The sequence below is a fragment of the Crocodylus porosus genome, unplaced genomic scaffold, assembly GCF_001723895.1.
Source record: "Crocodylus porosus isolate Cpor-Errol unplaced genomic scaffold, CroPor_comp1, whole genome shotgun sequence".
NCBI classification, from domain to species: domain Eukaryota; kingdom Metazoa; phylum Chordata; order Crocodylia; family Crocodylidae; genus Crocodylus; species Crocodylus porosus.
Window position 1 is genome coordinate 29350990 of NW_017728911.1, and position 15889 is coordinate 29366878.

Here is a 15889-nt window from a genome sequence, read left to right on the forward strand (position 1 = left end):
CACTACGCTGTGTTTAAATCATACTGACTCCTGCTCACCGTTATCACCCACCTGCCCGGTCATAAATCCCCCTCCTCGTGCCAAGCCGGTCGTGCTGACCCAGGCTTGCAGTTCAAGGGTGTACTGGCGTTAGGGGCATGACAAAAACCAAAACAAAACTACGTGCTTCATCCCCAGCCTGAAATGCATCTATGCCCCTGTATCAGGCATTGGCAAGAGCCATGTACCAAAAGAATAAACACCCAAGTGATGAGGACGGTGGATTATGATTCCTCATGATGGGGAGGGGAGGCAGCATTATTTAAGACTCAGCTGCTGTCATGGCCCCCCAGTGACAGTAACAAAGCTACCTTGGAGACTACCTTGTTTTGGTCCAGATCTTTGACCCTGCATGACCCAGCCTACTTCCAGCCTTGGGCAAAACCAATGAGCATAAAACAGCTGCTAAGCAAAAGGGCAAAAACCAAGACACGTGTATCCAACTAAGCTAGAGGGCTTTGGTTTTAAAATTTCGGCTTTTTGACCTAATGGGGCCATAAGAGCTAAAACCTTGCTAGTTCAGCTTCTCTCTCAGACACACATGCACAGAAAGTGTCTTGCTATACTGACCTTAGGCATTGCATGAGCTACAAAATATTGAGAGACTTTAAAAAGCTGTAAACACCTACTGAAGAAGCTGTGGAAATGTGGCCTAGGGAGTTAATGAGCTATACAAGCTCCTTGTAATAGAATAATGGGATTTTTTTTTTAATGACTGGATCATGTCCAAAGGGCTGAAGTTCATGAGAAATGGCTCAAATCTTACTAAGGCAGCTAGAGTACAGGCACCTTGTCTCTGCTTCTTTCTTTTTTTAAACCGAGGTATGCATATAACAGCCTCATGTGTTTAAGAGACATGCCTAGCTCCTATAATTGACTCCTATTAGGCTCTTGCAATGTACTTTAGTCCTGGGATACACTTGGAAACAGAAGCTGACAAAATATATGGCAAGGCTGGTTGTCAAATGGTGGTCAACTATATTATGCCAGTGCTCCTTGATCTGCACCTGTGCATTTCCAGGTGGAAATGATTTCATTGCATAAAGACCTAAGCAGCCTGGCACTGGATTGAATGAGAAGGCATGCTGAAAAGCCCAGGTCTTTTCTTAGGCTGTATGTAGACAAAACAGGGGGCATGTGGGCACGACACTTAAAGCGGGTTAAATGCTTTTGCACAGCTTTAATGGTGTTGGTGTCCGCACACATAAGTGGTGTATCGTGCAGTAATTCCAACCGCTGTAGCAAATTCAGCAGCATAAGGAGCCTTAAATGACTTGGGGTGCTGCAAACTAAAATCCTCTTAGGACTGTTAGTTTGCTGCCCTACAGCCACGGAGCGAAGCACCGGGCTCCATGCGGCTCTGCAGGAAGCCCTGCAGGCAGCCTGGCAGCAGCCTGGGGAAGCAGGCTCTACCCAAAAGAAAAAAAAAGCAGCAAGCCTGTTCGTCCCCACACTCCCTCAGAGCCTGCCTGCGTGCATGAGCTGCACGGGGCCCGGTGATTTCCTCTGTGACTGTGATGCCCCATGGGCAGATGCCACCTTGCGGGGAGAGTCACCACTGCAGTGGAGGGAAGCACAAACCGCCCACCCCAGCCCAGAGACTGCATTGCCCACTGGAAGTTCATCCTCCCCTCCCTGCTACGAGAGAGACAGGTAAGTTTGGATGTGTGCATGACATGGGTTTAAAGGGCCCTAAATGTAAGGGGTATTTTTAAAAATTGACTGCTTCAATTTAGGGTCCCCATTTCATGCACATATGCCTTTAGCTATCCAGGTTGTAGCTGTATTGGTCTAGAGGCAAAAGCAATCAATCAGGACTCGTGGTAGAGGTGATATCTTTTATTAGACCAACTAAATTTTTGCAAAACATGATTTCATTGCAAGCTTTCGGGCACACGCACCCTATATCAGGCATAGGAGAAAAGATTTTTAATTTTACCATCTTTCCTCCCATGCCTGATGAAGGGTGTTTGTGCTCAAAAGCTTGGAATTAAAGAATTATTATTTGTTTTGTAAAAATGTAGTTGGCCTAATAAAAGATATCACCTCTACCATGAGTCCTTAGGTCTTTTCTTAGGCTTTCAGGGAGGTGGGAGAAGGCTGGTCTGTTGTGGTGGAGGGGCATTTTCAACTGTTACTTCAGTGAGAGTGCATTTGTGAAGAGTTGGGGAGAGGAGGAGGGTCACGGGACTAGAAAGAATACATCGTTGTGTTTGTGCTTGGCATGTTTCTGGAAATGGTACCCAAGAGCAAGAGAGGGACTCGAAGTACTATTATATCTCCAAATACATTTGAGCTAATATCATTTCCTTGGGCTTTTGACTGGGCATCACAGATCACACTGTGCCAATGTGTTTCAGGCTTATACATCACAGTCCCAGCTGTGCCCTTTGGGCTGAGCCACATGGAAAATAGCTCAAACTGGAATCATTTATCTAACCCTCATGCATAATAGTTTGATGATGCCTGCGAACCTCAATCTCACACAAAGTTGTGCAGATCCTGTCCACCTGCCAGCCTGCTGTATGGTCAAATGGAGGGCTCTAAATAACATGTCCCTCTCACACACCAATCAGAGCAGCCGAGTGAAATGATAGGCCCATGCCCCACATTTTTGGTGAATGCCCTATCCACCCAGCTGGAAAAATGGTCTGTAATGCTGCAATTCAAAGCAATGATGCTATCCCTCAGTGTGAGGAATGAAAAATGCACTAGAAGCCCCAAACAGCCACATCAATTTGGAAAAAAACATTGCTTGTGCATGGGGAGTTTTGCATGCCAAGGTTTAGTTCTGCAGAATAACTTTTCTTGTGTAGGTCCAGACCACAAGGATTACTGGATCTGAGACTGCGACTCTAGTACTTTACTAATACACCAGAGTCTGGGGTTGGCAGGGATTAACCACCTAAGGTGTGCTAGGTGGTGGAGTACCAATCTGGCTCTGAAGGGTTTTGCAAAAGAGGAAGCCAAGTGACTTGCAAAACTATGCCTCTACTGTGCAACTGCCATGTTCACACCGTCTCTTCCTGGTCTTGTTTATGGGGCAGTCAACATAAGGATTTAACTTCATCTTTTTTTTTTCCCCCCCTTCCAGCAACATGCAAGACTGGAGGAGAAGGGTTGACAATTATTGATTTATTTATTTTCAGACTATCCCAAGATTATTTTAGTGCAGTTGATCTGAGCAGACAGCTGATAATGTTTCCAGCACCGTATGTTTTTTGTAATAATTGGACAGAGCAGGAAAGTGCACTGAGTTTACCTGCCTTTCACTTGCTGTTAGATGTTTCCAGCTATGGAGCGGTTCCCTCTTCTCTCTCTCTCTCTTTTTTATTCTGCCTGTAAACTTGAGGGTCACCTTGAGGTCAGTCCTAGATGAAGATGATGCGAACAGATGTGACCCTGCCAACCTTGGTTTAGCAGATGGTTTCTGGACAAATTGGATTAAAATACTTTAATTTGTCACCTCTAAAGTATGTCTGTCCTTTTTGCCAGACACTCTCTTTGAAGTGGCTGCTGCTCCAACTGTGATAAACATAACGCATGGCTCAGACTTCACTTCCTTTGCCTACTTAATGAAAAAACATCCTGGGGCCCCAGTGGTGCTCCTCTGCAATGGTGGGCCCTGCAAAACAAAATTATGGAGCCATTTTGATAAAAAGTTATATTCTTTGTGCAACAACTGTCCTCTGGGAAGGTTCTGATAATACAGATGGGAAAGGCACCCAAGTCCATTGCAATGTCTGTCAGTCCCTACCCAGTGTCCACCGTTAACTGGCACAAGCCAAATTGTACAGTGGTCTTCAGCAGGTATCATTGTGAGTTATAAAGTGACACCCTTCTGGAAGTCAAAGTAGCTAGCCTTTTGCCTCCATTTCTTTTTCTCTCTTGTCTTTGTGGCATACAAAGAACTTGAGTGTCACCCTATGGGCATGGCAGTGTTCACTAATGGTGGAGGTCCATATATTCAAAATACTTGGCCTTCTACATTACTTTACTAGAATGGCAGGAGTGCAGGCTGAAAAACAGTAATTTAGTGCAAACCAATTAATGGATTAAATCCTTCAGTTAAAATTAGAGCATCACCTGAGATGCAAATGGAAATTTTTGTGAAAATCAGTAGGATAGATTCAGTTACTCCTATCTATATTCTCTATTCATGGAGTTGAGGACTAAAATGGTCATCAAAGTTGAACTTCCTGCATAACACAAACCATAGATTTTCATCCAGTGAGCCCAACCGTTTGCATCTGATGAAAGCATCTCTTTGGGAAAGATGTTCAGTAGGGGTATAAGAAGTTCAAGAGATAGACAAATCCCCTGCTTCCCTTGGTAGTTGTTTCACTATTAATCATTCTTTCCCTGTTAAATATGAGAGTAGTATGTTACAGGCACCATACTCTGAATAGTTTAACTGAAAATCAATGTAACTACTTGCACAGTAGGGTGCTACTCAGTGCAAGTGAGGATGGCACTATTTGGCTACTAAACATTTGCTTGATTACCAGGTAGGAAAAACAATTCCTGCTTAGCATCCTGTGACTGGATGGAAGACTCAGGGATACAGAAAATCCTCAGGGATGTCTTTATACCATTCCTGGCAGATCCCATTCTGTTTTTTATTAATGAGTAGAAAATAAAGTCCTTATGACAGAGAATTTTCCATCTCCAGAGTTTTTAAGGCAAACTCATACTGGTCAAGTGAATGTAGCTTACACCAGGGATAAATTTGGTCCATTAACTAATTCTCCTTCAATGAACTCCTGTGGTTGAAGGTAATGTAGCATTATTATTCCCACTTCTCTATTATTCCCATTAGAGACATTAATTATAAGAATGTGAATCATTCATAATCCAAGGTCCTGATCCTCTAATAGGGCATGCTGGCAAAAGCCCTGATGCCCACCACCAAGTCCCACTGCCATGAATGGAAATCATCCTCCACCTGGATAATTGTCCCAAAGCCCCGTAAGCAGATAGCCATTACCTCAAGATGTGTCCAGCCAATTGCAAAACTTGCAAAAATGTAACGTTAGCTGGCAAGAGCAAAAACCATGCATTTGTATATATTGTAACTGAGGCATATTTAATTTGACCCCCTAGCTTAGAAAAATACCCTCCTTCTAAGCAAAAAAGAAAATACAAACCTAGCAGCAAAACAAAACTGGTTTTGAGAGACTCAAGAACAGGCCAAAAGTCAATACACAACAATTTGCTCCCCACCAGTCAAGCCTGATATATTTCAGTTTTACGGATGCTCTGGAAGTTTTTAAAATATATATCTATATTCAGGTAAAACCTGGGGAAGAATATATCTATTTCCCTCAATACTATCCACCCTCCTGATATTTTGGTCTACTTGGATCTGGAGTAGCGACTACTTATGGCGAGTCCAACTGGTTCCATTTTTGATGGAGTTGATAATATAGACAGTTATCTATCAACAACCAGAACAGTGCACTAAACTCATTTCATTTTGGTCTCCAAAGAGCCACCAAATGGCTAAAGTCCCTTTACTGCAACCTAGGGCTGGGTATTTGACCAGTCAAAGTTCAGTCACTTGATCAGTGAAATAATTATTCAAGAATTGTAAAAGAAATGCCAATGGGTCCAAATAATACACAGAAAAAGCACAAATTGTCCATTAAGAAATGCATAAAAACAATTAAAAAATCATTTATGTCAAGAAAACTAGAAAAAAATATGTAAAAATACTATGATTTAGTATTTTTAGGGTTTTGGTGTTGTTGTTGTTTTGTTTTTAATGAAAATGGCTATAATTTTTGACCGGTCAAAACAAATATGTGATCAATTGACTGGTAATATTTTACTGGTCAATTGACCATACTGAAAACACATACATTCAGTAACAAATAATACCGGTAGTAGTTATACTCCGAAAAGAAGTACTAGCATGTAATGTTGGGAATGCCATTTATTTTATTCATTAACACTGTTAACATGCAAAACACTGCTTTCCTGTGATGTATCTCATTCATTATCGCTTGAATATAGCCAAATACATTCAGAATACTATGCCTTACATGCAGGTACACACTTTATATTTTAAACAACACAGAAATGGCCAATTTTGAAATATTTCACAAAAGGGATTTTTTTACATCAATGCATCTATTGTACGCAGATGGTCAATATATTTTATGAACTATATAATATTTCAAATATATGGGAAACTTTCTCCCCCCCTGCCCTTCCCCTCTGTACTCCTCCCTTTGAAGAGATATACTAGCTAGATTAATGATCTTGGTAAAACACCCAAGGATGATAGATTCACAGCAAGGTCCCTGCTCAACACTGGACAGTGTTTTCTAACATCATACAAACCTATCAAGATTTTGCCACTGGTTGCAAATTGCCTCAGACAGTATCTTTTGAAAATCTGCTCCTCTTAGTGGACTGAAAAACAAAATAACGAGCTTGTCTTTCTGTTTCCTGAGAGGACCTGCTTACTGTTTAAAATTTCACGGGTCCTACAATTCGCACAGAGCCTCAGGGCCCATTCTAGTCTACGATTAAGCAAAGTGCAGAGCCAGAAATTCTATCCTCGAGCTCTTCAGTTATGATCATTAAACTTACAATGTTAAATCATTCCCTTGTGTATGGGAATAAATTAATTTTGTTTGGCTCATTTATCAATTTAGAACAAACTCCTCCCTGATCTACTCCCCTATGTCACAACACACACAGAGGCAGTATTCTCTAGAGGACAGATCATTTGAACGAGCGTTGGGATGCCTGGGTTTCATTCCTGGCCTTGTCACTGAAATGCCGCGTGGCAGCTGGGCGAGTCACTTCATTTTTCTATTGTGGCATTTCCCCTTGGGCTGGAACTAAGTTTTAGACTATTGGTTTTCTACAGTGGAGACCCAGGTCCCTATTAAAAGGTAAACAACAACAAAATGAAACAATTCAATAGACAAACAGGCCCAAAAAATTGGGTACAGGTGAGTTTCTGCAGGTGAAAACAGCCAAGATAAAGAGGATTTAGTGTGAAGTAGAAGTTAGGCTCCTTCAAGTAACTTAGTACTCTTAAAGTGCTATGCATAGGAGGCCATAACATTATTCGTTAGTGGATCTGTCTACTAAAGCCAATTGATTTTAGTAGACAATAAGTCAGGTCCCAGGCTAACTGTACATCAATATGCATTTGCTCATTCTGTACTGGCTAAGGATACCACACATCTTCATTCTGCTTTGACTATGTGATATACGAATGGGATGTCTTCAATACCAGCTCCGGACACATACCCTTTTCATCAGACTCCCAAAACAAGTGCTCTAATCTCAGCTTAGTAACAGCCTGAGATCTCACAGTGTTCAGAGGAAACACTACAAGGATGCATTGAAGGCATACCTCAAGAAAATGGATGCTGAAATCAAGAGTTGGGAGGATTTGGTTACTAACCAACCCTGATGGTGCTGCAGCTTCAACCAAGTGGCAGCCCATTTTGATGTAAAACATCTTGTCCTCAAAGCAGAGAAGAGGGAGCGGAGAAAGGACAAGCAGATGAATCCCAGCCTGCAGCTTACTCTCCCTTGCAGAAAGGCCCACATCTTCTGCAGACACGTCTGTGGCTTCAGGATTGGACTCTTAAGTCACTTTAAGTTAGTAAGCCGTGATAAAGATCATCCTCAAATCAAGGGACCGCGGCGAATAGCATCCGTTAGAATGAAGGCATCAAACTCAGCAGGCCTTGTGGGCCAGATGAGTGGTACGGAGCCAGTCTGTGGGCCAGACTGGGCCCAGGGCTTGGCCCCGTGCACTGCATCCAGTACACATCCCAGTCTGGCCTCTTTCCCATATGCACCACGTGACAGGCCCTTGTGGACTGCATGCCATACATAGGCCAGTCCAGGGCCTGCAGCAAGGGCAACACTGCAGGGCAGATGATAGGGCCTCACTGGCCATACCTTTGACATGAGCTCTAGATCTATTCCTTACAAACCCAATACAAAGATCCCAGCTTTCCTTACAAACCCAATGAAGATCCCAATACAAAGTCTCAACTGTGCTGATATCCAGAACACCCACAGGCACACAAGACCCAACATGAGATATGTGGCAGCGCCACTTGGTTAACATTTGGCCATCAACTGGTAAAAAATAAGAAGCAAAAAGAGCTCAGGACACTAACTGACTACGTGCGTCCTACAGCTGGAGAGGAGCAAGTGCCACAACATCAACAACAATGGCAAACAGAAGGGAGCAACATGAATAAAAGAAAACCATATTGAAACAACTGCCAACAGTAACAGAAGAAAAAAGCATTTTTTCTGCTCTTGTCAGAAATAAATAATGCCACTTGGAATAAAGATCAAGTTTCCCATTTACACTTTCCGTGGCTTCTCCTTGTCAAGGCAGAGAAAAAATGAAACATGGGAGATGACATGCTTTCTTGTTGAATGCAACTGTGTGTTTCCCATGGAGGAATCTCTTGCCATCCCATTAATGGATTTCCCTTTTGCAGTTTCCTCTGAGGATAGCAACAGCCTGTTCACTTGGATATTTCAGAATCCAGGCAGATAAAATAAACTTCTTGGCTAGAAACAAATACATCTATGAGCAAACAAACAAACAAACAAACAAACAAACAAACAAACAAGAGGGAGGGTTTGGTCGGTGGGACATAAATCAAGCATGGAGATGACAGTCAGAATCCTGCTCGCTCTCATTTACACAATGCTGATAAGATACTGAAAACACAGGATTTGTTCTGGCTTAGAGGAAGCAAAAGGTTTTATGCTAGAAGAAGAAGAAGGAGGCAAATGGAGTTGCCAGAAAATGAAAAATCCTTTCCTGAAGGGGCGTATATTTACTATTTCACCATCACGGTTACTTGGCAAAGCAATGCAAATACTAGACACATGAGAAACAAACCTGCTAATTTCATTCTCGGTTATATTCAATTTTATTCCAAGCGGTGGCTATAAAAATGAGCAGCTGAGCAGGCAGCGTTGTGTGAGCTCTAAAGAGGGAGAAGGCAACCGAGGGGGAAAACAAACAAACAAACCCTAACTCGAGAATGGAAAAAGCAGGGGCATTTATTTTTAAGAGGTAAGTGGATTCACATGAACGAGGAGGCTAAATTTATCCCTTGCTTCTTTCTTGGGCCAAAGTCGGATTTCAGTGGGATGGTTTTGGGTAAATCTCAAATAAAGAACTCAGTGTTTGAACTCTGGATTGTAAAATCCTTGAGTAAAGGGACGATAGGCCAGATTACAGGTTTATTTAGAGAGATGTAAATCTCAAGTAACGCCCCCCAAATCGTATTGGTATGAATATGAGTCTCACGTCTGCAGTACATTTTATGTACTTTCAGTGTTATAGAAGGGTCACCTTTTAGAGCATGTAAAATATATTTTAAATATAGAAAATGTAAATGTTGCACATTAGAAGTCACATGGTCCATCTACAGGATGTAGTCACCTTTCTAAGCACTCTAGGTTAGGATTGGTATAATTCCATTGAAATCAAGGGAGTCGCAGGATAAAATCTAGATGAAACAATTGGCAAGTATGGGCACCGTGTTTCTACTACACTGGGAGCAGACAGAAAGGGGAAAGATCTCCTGAAGACTGGTGATTCCAAAAAAATGTTCAGGTATGTGGATTAGAGCCTTTCCACAAGGTTTGACAGCTCAGGGCTAGAAAACAAAATCACTTTTCAGTTTCATAGTTTTAGGAATCCCCTCCTACCAAATACAAGTGCCTAAAAATCTTTATGTAGGTCTTTATGTAGGTCTCAAGCTGCAGCTTCCATGCAGAGAAATCATATATGCTGTGGCATGGGTGACTGCATAGAAGTGCAATGTGTAGGATCTTCTCGTGATCCTGGCAGCAGCCTGGTGGATGATGCATTTGAGAGAGCAGGAAAACCACTTCCCTGGCACAGTTCCAATAAGCCTCTTGTCTTTCCCAGTCCTTTCATTTACAAACATAACATGCATATTTAAAATTAAACGTTCTTACTTGATAATTATTTAATAAAATATGGATGGAGTAAGCAAATAATGGCTCGAGAAGTAACATTTAATTTCCAAGAGTGTCCTGGGAAATACTTCATGGAGAGAAGCCATGGCAATTACTTGCAAATTCAATGTCAGACACATTTAACTAATTCAGGAGCTGGAAAGACAGTGTACATTAGTGCTAGGAAGGTGGCAGGGAGGGATGATCAGATAATGAACATCACAGTGGTGAATCGACAGGCAGAAATTACACAACTACTTCCATGAAATTTAAAATGCAAATTATTTTCCAGATTTGCCTGATGTATGCCGGCTTCTTTTTAGTGATTTCAAATCAAGATTTCAGGGATCAGTCTTCAGCTGACTCTTGGCCTTTCCTGGGTGTTCAAATTTACTTTGATGATGGGGTACTATGCCAGTGCACATATTCCATAATGTGCTTTCAAACTGCAAAGGGTATGAGGGAAAGGAGCGGAGTTTCAAAAGTCAACATGGCTTATATCAGTTGTACGAGACTGGCCTTGTGCAGTGTATGCTTTTATACATCTGTGTCTAACTAGAAATTAACAGTAGTGTTTAGCAAGCATTGAATGCTTCATTGATCTAAAGATAGCACTGTACAATACAGTTATTTAATCAAAACAAAATTGGTAAGTGATCTATACATTAAATCACCTACCTGGTTTAAATACGCCATATACTGGGTCAGAGCTTCACATGGGTATGGCGTTCACTTACTACACAAATAAAGAACAGTTCGAAATGCACTTGTAGAGAAGACTTCCAAACCATGACATATCTAGGGTACTACTGCCTTCCAAGGTCCTTGCCCCAGAGAATGGCTTTGATTAATTGTGTGTTAGCAGGGCCAGGTACGGACATGACACTTTTAGTGGTGTAAGTGATCAGAAACCAATCTATTCTCATAACAGAAAATAAGTCTGGCACACAGATTGGTTAAAAAATGGTGGAACTTGGTCTAAGATTTGCTCCCCCCACCAAAGTTAACTGTGTACTCTGTTTGCTACCTATGGCACTTACAGAAAACCACATAGCTTAGATCAATTCAACTGGACATGTTCAAATCAGCAGGTCCAGATGATCTCCACCCCAGGGTGCGGAAGGAATTGGCAGAGGTCATTGCAAGATCCCTGGCACAGCTTTGCGAGCACTTATGGTGCTCTGTCGATGTGCCAGAGGACTGGAAAAGGGTCCCCATTTTCAAAAAAGGGAGGAAGGGGGACACAGGAAACTCTGGCCTATTAGTCTTACCTTGGTCCTGGGGAAGCTCTTTGAGAAAATTATTCAGGAGCACATCTGCGAGCGACCAGCAGAAGCGATTATGCTCAGGGGCAACCAACACAGGTTCATTAAGGGCAGGTGCTGTCAGACCAACCTGGTGGCCTTCTACGACCAGGTTACAAAATCCTTGGATGCAGGTGTTGTGGTGGACATAGCCTTTCTGGACTATAGGAAGGCCTATGACACCGTCTCTCACCTCATTCTCATTAGAAAATTAGATGACTGTGGTGTCGATGCCCACACAGTCAGATGAGTCACAAATTGGCCAGGGGGCCACACCCAGAGAGTGGTAGTGGACGGGTCATTTTCAGCCTGGAGGGATGTGGGCAGTGGGGGTCCCCAGGGCTCAGTCCTCGGGCCCGCACTGTTCAACATCTTCATCAGTGACTTGGATGAGGGGGTAAAAAGCACCCTGTTCAAATTTGCAGATGACACTAAGATGTGGGGAGAAGTGGGCACGCCAGAAGGGAAGGACAGGCTACAACTAGATCTGGGCAGGTTACCGGGGTGGGCGGATGAGAACAGGATGGGTTTCAATACTGGCAAGTGCAAGGTACTGCACCTAGGGAGGAGGAACCAGCAGCATACCTACAGGCTGGGGAACTCCCTTCTCAACAGCACAGAGGCAGAAAAAGACCCAAATGCCAACGGAGAAAGTGAGTAAATTCTCTCCCTCAGCCTACCTTCCACCCCCTAGAAAATTCCTCCAAAATCTTCCTTTTTTAGCTGTATGGTTTAACTTTTTTCTCTGTAGCTGCAGAAATCTCAGATCAATTTTGAACTATAACTCTAAATACCTCTGAATCAAACACATCTAAAGACTTTAATCGCAAAAAATGATGCATGCCTCTATTCCAAAACTGAACACTACCTCTGTTCTGTCACCTATATTCCTGGCTCCACTCCAGTCCTTAATCATGAATCATTTGGTATTGGACAGAGCTTTTTCTTTCATGAGAGCTGGTATGATATTGCATTTAATTCGTCCCCTCTTCTCAGAAGACTGGAGAGAAGGAGGAGTCCCATGTGCCAATACAAAGGTGGTACACTCTTCGGAGATTTGATAGACGGGATTGGTCTGTCTACCTCACAAAGTAGTTGTGAAATGTCAATTAATGTTTGTGGAGTGCCTGGAGATCCTGGAATGGAAGAAGCTTGAGGAATGCAGAATGCAAGAATGAAAGAGAAGAAAAAAGGTTGGGAAGAGAGGTCAGACAGCATGGTAGGCCTGAGAGAATCTGCTGCTTTAATCCAGTTTTCCAGGGCTCCAGCATCTCAGTTGGCACATGCAGAACTGAGCCTTCATTCATTCCTCAGAGATCATCCTTTTTAGGGGGGGTGGGAAAAAAAAGAATAAAGACAGACAGATTTGAATGGAGCTGAGGACTTCTATAGAGCTCAGGTAATTAGTGCTGAAGGACTTCGATTATCTCTTTTTACCACTCCTCACCATTTGACACAATTCTGCATAATAAGCTTCCTTTCGAACAAATTCAAGTCTGAGCTGGTATCTCCTCTGAGACAAATTCAGGATGTGAAGAGCAGAGCTTCAGTCTTCCATCATCCACAGACACTGGGCCCCTTTTCTTTTTCACCTCTCATTACTGCTTATCTGAGAGTGGGGAACTAATATATTGAATTAAAAAAGAGGAAATCCCCATCCCTTATCACTTCTTGTTGGTAGAAACTGCAGGTCAGCTGACTACTCATCTTCCCATTCTCAGTTTATTTTCCTTTTCTCTGCTTGTCTTGTTTTAATTAAAAGGGAGATGAATGATCAACAAGAAAACAAGCATGATTGAATATTCACCTGCATTTTAGTTTAATAAAAACCTGTAAGTGAGGATATGAAATAAAATTAAACAATTTCACCTAAATGGAGGGGGAATAAAAAGACAAATAAAAAAAAAACCCCAACAGCAACAACAAAAAAGATTGTGATCAATTAATGATGAATATTTCATCACATTTCATTTTCCTCATATAAATTGGTGCCCAAAGAGATCATTTAGCAGAAGGCAAAGAGTGCAGGAGAAATAACCAACAATGCCTGAGAGGCTAGGCTATAAGGGAGGGGATGGCTGGCAACAGCAAAAGACCTTGAGGAACACGACACTCTAATTAGAGAAGTCGGCCATGCGTTTTGTTATCTCCCCGTTACATGGAATTGAAACGAGGGAAGAGCTTGCACGTCTTGGTTCAGGAACACCTCAGGAAAGGAGGAGATCTGATGGGGCCAAATCTGCTAGGCTCAGAGAAAGGTGAGCGGGGAAGGGGCTGAACTCCAAAAAGGAAAATGCACAACCAAAGAAAGAAGGATCAGAAGTAATACCTGGAGAGAGATATGGAAATAAAGAAACCACAGACTGAATTTTGCAACAATATTAATAGGTTGGGTTGGGAGGCTACAGGGAAGAAGCTGGGGAAGAGAGGAACGCTCGCAGAATCCCATTGGTAATTGGGCCCATATTGTCTTTCTAGCAACTTTATAGCAATAGCCAGCAACAGCACAACCACAATTCTTTGTTTTGCATTCAAGTGTGAGCTCACTTGTCAAACATCCACGTGGCAACTCAGCAAAGCACTTGAGTATATGCTTATTTTTAAGCACAGGAGCAATCAAACCCATATTCAGCAAAGCACTTAAACACACGCTTTGCTGAACTGTGGCTCATGCGTCTCTTGAGATTCAGCAATAAAGAATTGTCATGTTGCGTTTCAGTGGTAAATGAAGTGATTCTTACATACATAGTTAGTTTGTAAACTACTTTGTCATCCCATAGGATCTTAGGCTATTGCATATTCTAAGACTGGGTGGGTGAGCATGGTAATAAAACAGCGGAAGAAATTTATAGTGCATGTTCTTTGGGGCAGAGACTGTATTTGAATTTTTTTATAGCACTTTTTTTGATAGCACCCTTTTAGCACTATGGGGTTCTGATCCATGAAGGACCTACATACCACAATAATGCAAATACATAATAAAGGTGATGAGTTAATATGGATAGAGAGTATAATGCTGTTTCCACCAGTGGCCCCACAAAGCAGGTCTTCAAAGACATGTTGGTAAAAAAAAACAAACATAAAAATGCCCAAGCCCTTTCTTCACTAGTCCTTACAAGATTGCTATCAAAAGCACAACTGCATCATTGTAGGCGGAGGTGGTCATACAGACACTTGTTCCTCCTCCTGTAGACTCCTGTCCTTCTCACAATACTGCTAAACAGAAAACAGTTCCTTCACTAACAGATTTATGTTTTCTTGAAGGGCGATAGGCAAGAAGGGAGGCAACCAGACACAAAATGAAAAATGTATGTTTTGTGAGAACTCACAGATGAAATCCAAGTGTGTATTTTTAGTTTATCATCTCTGGCCCAAGATGAAACCTCAGAGTGAAATACTGGAAATTTCCCAAGTTTGCCTGAGATGAAGAAAAGTCCATTTTAAAAAGAAATAGGCCAACCTCCCAACTGAACAGCCTTCCAGTAGGAGTAAAAAGGGGAAGAAACATAATTAAAGATGGAGCCCGATTGGTTTATGGAATGAATCATGTGATGTGGTTGTTTGGGATAGAAGGGCCTGGACCTGATGAGTTAAGAGAGGCCTTCTGACCACTTTCATGACGGAAGTGCTTAAAAATGGGCTCATACTCTACACATGGAGATCTAGGTACAGGGAGAGCGGTATAGGCATTTGTTCTAGGTATGGACGGAGGGACGGGGGCGGGGAGGGAAAGAGAAGGGGCCAGGGGAGCAGAGAGCATTCCCCTACCATCCTTCCTGTCTCCGAAATAGCTGCCTAAGTAAGTACCTCAAAACCCACCACTCAATTCTGTATGAAACAAGGAAACTGCACAACACCTCCAGCTGAACCCTCTGAGATGTGGATTTAATTAGTAAGGCACTACTAAAGAATTTATTGGGTGGGAAGACCTAAATGCACTAGGTCCTGCAGAGATCCTTGAAGAGACTCCATCAATATGCAGTTCTCACACAGCCCTGGAGGCAGAAAAGACAGCATGAGGCCAAAGAGGAAAAGCCTTCAGGGGATGAAGTGGGGTTGATGGCTCTCTCTACTGCTCCTTTTGTATTATCTGTGCCAGTACTTGAAGACAGTGCATTGCTGGAGTGATAGAGAGATGTTGCTCACAAGACACTGTGGGATTTAGCTGTTACTGCCTCATCCTCTGCTCCATCCTTTCCTCAGTCTCACATTCCCGTTCCCTTCCCATCACAAGCCTCTAAGAAGAGTGGTTCCCAACCTTTCCACCCTGTGTGCCCAGATACAGCTGCACGCTGGCCCAACCCCACATGCCTGCATCTGGCCTTACATCCGAGGACAGGATTACATTATCCATCCTGCAGAGATCCTACAGATCTGGAAATCTGACAGCAGGTAAGCACCAATTAGCACCCCCATTGCTTCCCTGCCACCAAATTTCTGGACCTGGAGGCACCCTATGGGCCAGATCTGGCCCACAGAGTAATGTCATCTGGCCCATAGGGCACCTCCAGTCCCCAGTTGAGCACTACTGGGAGTACCACTCAGGTATAACACTC